The sequence below is a fragment of the Vicia villosa genome, unplaced genomic scaffold (genome assembly GCF_029867415.1).
Source record: "Vicia villosa cultivar HV-30 ecotype Madison, WI unplaced genomic scaffold, Vvil1.0 ctg.000775F_1_1, whole genome shotgun sequence".
In the NCBI taxonomy this organism is placed as follows: domain Eukaryota; kingdom Viridiplantae; phylum Streptophyta; class Magnoliopsida; order Fabales; family Fabaceae; genus Vicia; species Vicia villosa.
Window position 1 is genome coordinate 632,468 of NW_026705347.1, and position 8,382 is coordinate 640,849.

Here is an 8,382-nt window from a genome sequence, read left to right on the forward strand (position 1 = left end):
GGAGGTGTCCTTGCTAGAGCATGAATGATATCCCTTATTCGCAGGCGCTCAAGATGGACCTAATGATATGATGACAAGGGGAGGTGAGTCTTCGATTTCCCACATGGACGAAGTACCCGTGGAGGAGGGCCAATGAGTGAGTTTCTTGTTCTTTGCTTCTTTGGACTTTGTGGTTTTTCCTGTACATTTTCCCCTATGGGGCTTTTAGTAAAAACTCGAACTATTGTGCCTTTTAGGCACCTTTACTTTAATTGTTTTGTTTGTTCTTTTATACATCTTTGTATGATTGCGTTGGATCCCTATTTGAGCCCTTCATTGATGTTATAGTGCTTTTGATCACCTTAAAGGATAGTGAGGACCCGTCTAAGAGGATCGAGTATTTTAGATAGCCCTGATGGGTGACAAAGATTATTTTTTTAGGGATCCAACGTTTTTTATTGCCTCAAACAATGGCAAGGATCCCTCGATGGGATCTACCGTTTTAATCACCTCAAGGGGCGGCGAGAATCCCTCGTAGGGATCTATAATTTTAATCTCCTTAAAGGGCAACAAGGATCCCTTGTAGGGATCTTGCATTTTAATTGCCTCAAAAGACGGCATGGATCCCTCGTAGGGATTCAAAGCTTTCAATTACCTCTAAGAGTGATTTCCTTTAGCGTCCTTAGGTTTATTGTAAATAAAAAAGGGAGAGAGAAATGAAAATATTTGAGAGATAATAAAGCAATGAGCCTCTTTAAAAATCTTTGTCTTTTACGAGACAAATTGAAAAAGCGCGAAGAGCCTCATTAAAAACCTTCGCCTCTTAGGATTCTCATTAAAAATGAAGCAAACAAAAAAGGATAAAGAAAAAATGCATTCTCCCGTTGAGGCTTCAGTCTCCTATCTTCTCACTATTTGGAGGGGGAGATGCTCCACTTTATAGGGATACTTCTAGCGGCTTTATTCTCTCATCAACTTTCCTTGTATTCACGCCTAGAGTTTGAACTCTTTTCAACTTAAGACTCTCCACATAAAATTTCTTAGTTATTTTTTGGTCTTCTTGGACGACTATGACACGCCCTTTAGAGAGTGAGTATTTCATGCACAAATATAAAGTATATAAGGCGGCACCCAACAGATTAAAAGTTGGTCGTCCTATAATCATATTATAAGAAGAGTTGAGTCTGTAACCAGATACCTAATATTGACCTCCTTGGGTTTTCCCACACTCCAAATGTGGTCTTCAGTATTGTGAAGCCTTTCACTTGTGCTTACTACCTAGAGTCTTGGTGTAAACCCTAGAGACCAATTGTTTTACTAGAACTTGGTACTTGTATCCAATTATTTATTAATAATTAAAAGGAATTTCTTTACTATTGTTTGTTTTTCCAAAATAATAAAGTTCCTTAAATAGGTAGTCTGTTTAGTGAAATGTTAAGTGTGACTTAATCATGAAATCTCATTAAACATAAGGACATTATTCTTGAAGTATTCATAGTCGAGCTTTACTATGAAGTGGGATAACATTAAAGCATTAAAACTATTCTATGGATATACTGATGATCAAATCTCATGGATAATGGATAAAGACTTATTAAGTCTTAACACACACACACACACACACACACACACACGCACACGCACGCACACACACACACACACACACACACACACACACACACATATATATATATATATATATATATATATATATATGAATATCAAGAGTAATTTTTATACACGATTGACCTGCTATAAGAATACTACAAAAAATGTTATACAAAGCTTCATAAGTTATTCTCATAGTGATAGTGGTGTATACCATCCTTTGACCTAAAACCACTATGGAACTTAGATATGGAGTCAAATACTTTATTGCTGATAAACAATTATCGCAACTAGATGACTATAAAGACAGTTGATGGGTACTCCACAAAGCATGTTGAGGGACATGAGTGACCTAGATGGAATTTGTCCATCATGCGTAACAAGATAAATGTCTAAGAGCCAAATATTAAACTGGACAAGAGTGACACAGTCTATGCCTTGTGTTCAATATAAACATCAGGGAAAAAAGGTAATTGTATTCACAAACATTATTACTAAAAGGTCTTGTCAGATCACATGACACTTTCGTTACTTCTGTAGCAGTGATGTGTTGCTAGATACCGTTCACTATTTATTATATTAAATGTCTGATTTAATATAATTTCCAACGTCACGAGAACCTATAGGGTCACACACATAAGGACAAATTGATGAGATAGTATAAATAAGGAATAGTATGAGGTACAATGTACTTGTGAGAATTATGAAACATCGTAAGGTACGATGTACTTAAGTGGAATATGGAACACCGTATAATATAATAATAATAATAATAATTATTACATAATATTAATAATACTAATTATTAAAACGATAGTAATAATAATAATAATAAAAGTGTTTATACCTAAGGTGCACTTAAGTTGGGATTTTTCAGTTTATTGCCCACAGGCCCTACACATGTGGTTCTATGAATAAAACCATTGTGTAGAAGCTTTGATATTTAATGAAATTTTGTCTGTGAAATCTCTCTCTCTCTCTCTCTCTCTCTCTCTCTCTCTCTAAGTCTTCATTCGTAACAACTAGCAGTGAGATTAAAGGCACTCTGTTCGTGTGGACTGAGTAGAGGCCTTGATCATCGTTTATTGCTTGTGATCATTCATCTGATTCTGCATCAAAGGTTTTAATCGCCATGAGAGGTAACTGTTTCAATCAATGATCATGCTCATATGTAATGATCGACTTAAGAGAAATTTTTGTTTTCTACTGCACGTTATATCACAATTTCCCTTCAGCGGTATCAGAGCCACTTATGAAACCATGAATCAGATAGGTGTTTATTGTATGTACTTTCTGATTTAATACTATTAAAACACAGAATGTATTATGTGATAACTGAGTAATTAAATTTTGGCATCATATTGTGTATGATTTGGATGAATCCATGGGTGGTTTCACCATATGGCCACCCCGGGCAACTGCCCGAGCTCTTTATCTGGCCCAATATTTGTTTAAGTAAAAAAAGATAAAACGTTAAAAGGGAGAAAAAAAGATAAAAGGGAAAAAATAACAGAACAACAAAACACAGGGCCGCTTCCTTCTTCTTTGCTTTTTTCGGTCAGGTTTGAATCTCATGGCCTTTTGACTTCTCATTTTCCTATTTGTGAAACCTTTGTTGTGTGTTTTGTGGTGATACTGAGAAAGAAGAGTTTTGTTGTTCTTATGTTCGAGTCACGTGTTTATATTATGTTGAAAAGTCCGCGTGCTCTTCTTTTTATTTATTAATTGTTTTGTTGTTCTTATTATTTGAAAATTATTCTCTCATAAAACACAAGCGTTTTTACTGTAGAATGAAAAGAACTATGGTACTCCACGATTTCTACACACCGCTGCAAGTTTTCTTGTCTTGTTTTTTTTACTACTATTTTTATTATGTTATGTTATTATACTTAATTTTTTTGTTTGTATTTAAATTTAATTGAGTTTGTGTTGGACTTTACCATTAATTTCCAATTGACTTAAATTTTTTTATACGAAGATGGTTCAAACTAAGAAATATTTGGTATTTCCATTGGTTTATAAGTTTATTGAGTTAGCTTTGATATTGCTGGTGTCGACAACATCTGTTGAAAGAGCATTTTCAGCAATGAAGATTATTAAGTCTAAATTGTGCAATAAGATCAAGGATGTGTAGTTCAATGACTTAATGATATGTTACACCGAGCGGAAGATATTCAAGTTATTTGATGATGTCGATATTATTCGAACATTCACCGCAAAGAAGTCTTGGAAAGAACAGTTAACTCCTTATTTTATTTAACACGCTATTGTAAGGTTATGTTTTATCTCTTTTATTTTAAACAATAATTTTGTTGACAATGTGAATTTGCAGTCTTTAAATTTTATACAATATTGAATTTGCGGTCTTTAAATTTTTTGCTCAGGCTTCATAATTTTTCTAGCTTCGCCACTGGATGAATCGATGTTGGTTATGCTTTGGAATCCAACTTCTGTATGATGAAGCAGCTTTACATTGATCATCCATAAGTTACACAAAAGTGATCGATCAACTTCATATAAGATATGAATAATATGGATGCAACAGTGGTACATTTAATATGCCTTTTATTTCATCAATTCAGTTAGTGTGATGATTGTGTTTCATATGAATGATCAATGTTTATTCTACTTTAGAATTCAACGTTTGTATAGTGATGCAATGATATTTCGATCATTCGAATTGAATAATCGATCATTACGTTTTTGTAAGATGAATGTGTAGTATTAGAGTTAATAACAGCACAAAAATTGTGTTGTCAAGAGTTTATAACGGCACAAGAGTAGTACTTTTAGGATTAAATTTTTTATAAAATAATAATAATAATAATTTTTTATTATTATTATTATTATAAGTTTTCTTTTTATAATATAATAATAATAATTACTAATTTAAAAGAAAATAACTTATTTTCGTAAGTATACGTTGTTACCACAATGCTAGTAATGCCAAATTATTTATTGTTAGTGATATGTTACTGTAACATTAAATTCAATTATTGTCAGTGATACGTTACTGTTACCGGCTTACTGCAATGCAAATTGATAAAAATTAGTAACGTGGTAACTACTGTGCGGAATGAAAGTTATTGTTACTTTGTATGATAATTATTTGGGTTAATATTACTCTTCACCCTTGTAATATGTGCGAAATTCGTTTTATTTTTTGGTAATATATATTTGTTTGGATTACTCCCTTACGCGTGCAAATTTAACACCAAATCTGGGGAAAAATCAAACAAAAAAATATTACAAGGGGGTAAACTTTACACTTAGCGGCAAAAGACATAGTATTTTTATATTTCAGGGAGGTGCATGTTTGAAAAAAAATTATAGAGAAAAAAAACGAATTTCGCCTATATTACAGTTTTTTTTATAATATTTAACCCTAATTATTTTTCATGTTATTATTTAATTATTTTATTAATAATTTATTATTTTATTTATTTAAATAATTTGTATACGTCTATAATCGGCAGCGGAAACCCTGACTAACTCTACATAATATGATTAATGGCTAAAATTTAATTTAACTTATTTAATTAACATAATTTAAATTAATAATAATAATAAATTGTGTTTATAATTGTTGCCTTGTGGTGAGCGGTTATGACCTTAGTTTTCTTTTATTTTGTTTTGGGAATTTTAAATAAGACCTACGTGCCGAGTCTTTCTCTATATCTTTATGTAATTTCTTTTCTCATCTCACTCCCTCGTATATAAAACGAGTATTCTTTGGTGTAATTTAATGTAATGAAGAAAATAAGCAGACAAGATCAAATGATGACAACCTTGGAGATCTAGCTTGGAGAAACGAAGATCGTTATAAGTTTAGCTTTGATTCTCTCATTGGCTTAAGAGAATAATTGCGCTAGGGTCCATAACTGATTCTTTTTGTTTATGTTTGTTGATGCCTGTGCATGTGTGTTGATACATGCGAGGGACGATTTATATAATAAATAAGTTGGTGAGATCAAACTAATTATAAATTCTCTCAAAATGAATATTAAATTTATGCTTTCTAAACTTTAACACTCATTATGACTAGTATAAAATAATGGAGGTTTTGTCTAATGCGAGTCACATGTTCTATATTAGTAAGGTGTGATGGGATAAATGTTATATCCAATTTCTAAAACATTATTATAATAAGATTATATACATTTAGAAGCAAGACTTGGGAACACTCCATACGATGGTTTAGAATAAGGAGTTATTCATCCAACTGGTAATATTCGAGAATTGTATTAGATACAATTGAAAGGAGTTTCTACCTAAATAATCAAGTTTGGTGTAATTAGCCTAACGCTGACTTAAAACAAAGTGAAATATGGATCTCGATCCCTTAGAAAATTTTCCAACGGGATTTTCCGAATTAAATGGTAAAGGTTCATTTGGTTTGAGTAAAATAGTGAGACCATATTTATTTAAAGGCCTAATTAAATATGTTTTAATGATATTGATATCTTCACAATCCTTTTATGTAGATTACTATGTCAATAAACATATTTGATAACATTTTACAATCAATTCTTGACAAATAAAAATTGTCTGGGATACATTTTTTGGATCGACACTGTAACTTAAGGATTGTCCTCAAACATAATATAAAGCCCACCAAGCAGGGTGGTAAAGAGAAAGGCAAGGAAGTCTCCAGACCTAAACCTACTGCTCATGCTTTAAAACCTAGCAGAGGTATAACATAGGAAGGCACTTGCTTCCATTGTGGTAAGACTAGACACTGGAATAGAAACTGCCCAAAGTACCTGAAGATAAGAAGAATCGAAAGGAGACTTCAACTTAGGTATTTTGTTATAGAAATTAATTTATCTATTTCTTCATCATGGGTATTGGATACTGGATCTCTTTCTTACATTTGTACTAATGTGCAAGGACTAAAAAAGAGTAGAGAATTGGAAAAAAAATGAGGCTGATCTACGAGTTGGAAATGGAGCAAATGTTGCTACTTTAGTCATAGGAACTTATGTATTGACTTTACTTCGTGGTTTAATAATTTAGTTAAAGAACTGTTATTATGTACCAGTAATTAACAGGAATATCATTTCTGTTTCTTGTTTGCACAAGTTTGACTTTTCATTCATAATAAAGAACAATTGTTGCTCTATTTATTTGAATGATGTATTATATGCAATTTTACAAATGAATAATGGATTGTATGTCCAAGATCTTGAAATGCAAATTTATAACTGAAATTCTGGTGTAACAGATCCAGATGTCTTGAGAGATGTGGAGACATGTGATCTGTCATGAAACATTAGCTAGGTATATACACAGATTTATGCCAAACTGAAAGATAAATGACACCAGAAATTGTTGACCCAGTTCGGTGACAGACACACCTACTACGGGGGCATACCAAGCAAATAATGAAGTTCACTATCAGCAGTATTAATTCAGAGCTAAACATCCCCATTTACAACCCCTCACTTAATCCTTACCCAATGACCCTTCTACCTAGATCCTCTCTAGATATGTGTTAGAACAAGATTTGTTCTGATCAATTATCTTAGTTTTGATGATAACAATAATATGAATTTTGCTTAAGCTAATATGGTACTCTAATCCAATGCAATTTCCTTTTCAGGAAATATATAAAGAGTATGCATAATTCAGCGCTCAGAAGCTTTGTCTCAAGGGTTCAGCATGCAACATCAGAACATGGTCTGGCAAGACATCAGAAGATGGTCGAAGCAGAATCAGAACATGGGTCTATGGAAGCATCAGAAGAACATGAGATCAGAAGCACTGAAGGTCTGATGGTATCACGCTCAGAAGCACTTCAAGGTCAGAAGATCAGAAGATGCTATGCACCAAGCTGTTTGACTCTGATGATATTCAAACGTTGTATTCACAAACATCAGATCAGAAGGAAGTACAAGTGGCAGGCTACGCTGACTGACAAAAGGAACGTTAAAAGCTATTAAAGGCTACGTCAGTAGACACAGCGTGAACAAGGCTCGAGGTAGTTGACAAAAGCGTATAACATTAAATGCGATGCTGTACGGAACACGCAAAGCATTAAATGCACTCAACGGTCATCTTCTCCAACGCCTATAAATATGAAGTTCTGATGAGAAGCAAGGTTAACGACTCTGAACAAGATTATTCAAAAAGACTTGCTGAAACGCTGTTAAACCAAAAGCTCAGAATCTTCATCTTCATCAAAGCTCACTACATTGCTGTTGTAATATATTAGTGAGATTAAGCTTAAACGTTAAGAGAAATATCACAGTTTGTGATTATAGCTTTTAAGAAGCAATTGTAAAACTCTTAGAATTGATTACATTAAGTTGTAAGGAACTAGAGTGATCGTGTGGATCAGTATACTCTAGGAAGTCTTAGAGGTTATCTAAGCAGGTTGTAACTAGAGTGATCGTGTGGATCAGTATACTCTAGAAAGTCTTAGAGGGTATCTAAGCAGTTGTTCCTGGAGTGATCAGTGTGTGATCAGAAGACTCTGGAAGACTTAGTTGCTGACTAAGTGGAGAACCATTGTAATCCGTGCGATTAGTGGATTAAATCCTCAGTTGAGGTAAATCATCTCTGCGGGGGTGGACTGGAGTAGTTTAGTTAACAACGAACCAGGATAAAAATAACTGTGCAATTTATTTTTATCTGTCAAGTTTTTTAAAGCTACACTTATTCAAACCCCCCCTTTCTAAGTGTTTTTCTATCCTTCAATTGGCATCAGAGCGCCGGTTCTAAGGTGCAAGCACTTAACCGTGTTTAGAAAAGATTCAGGAAGAGAAAAACGCTTCAGTAAAAGATGGCTGATGA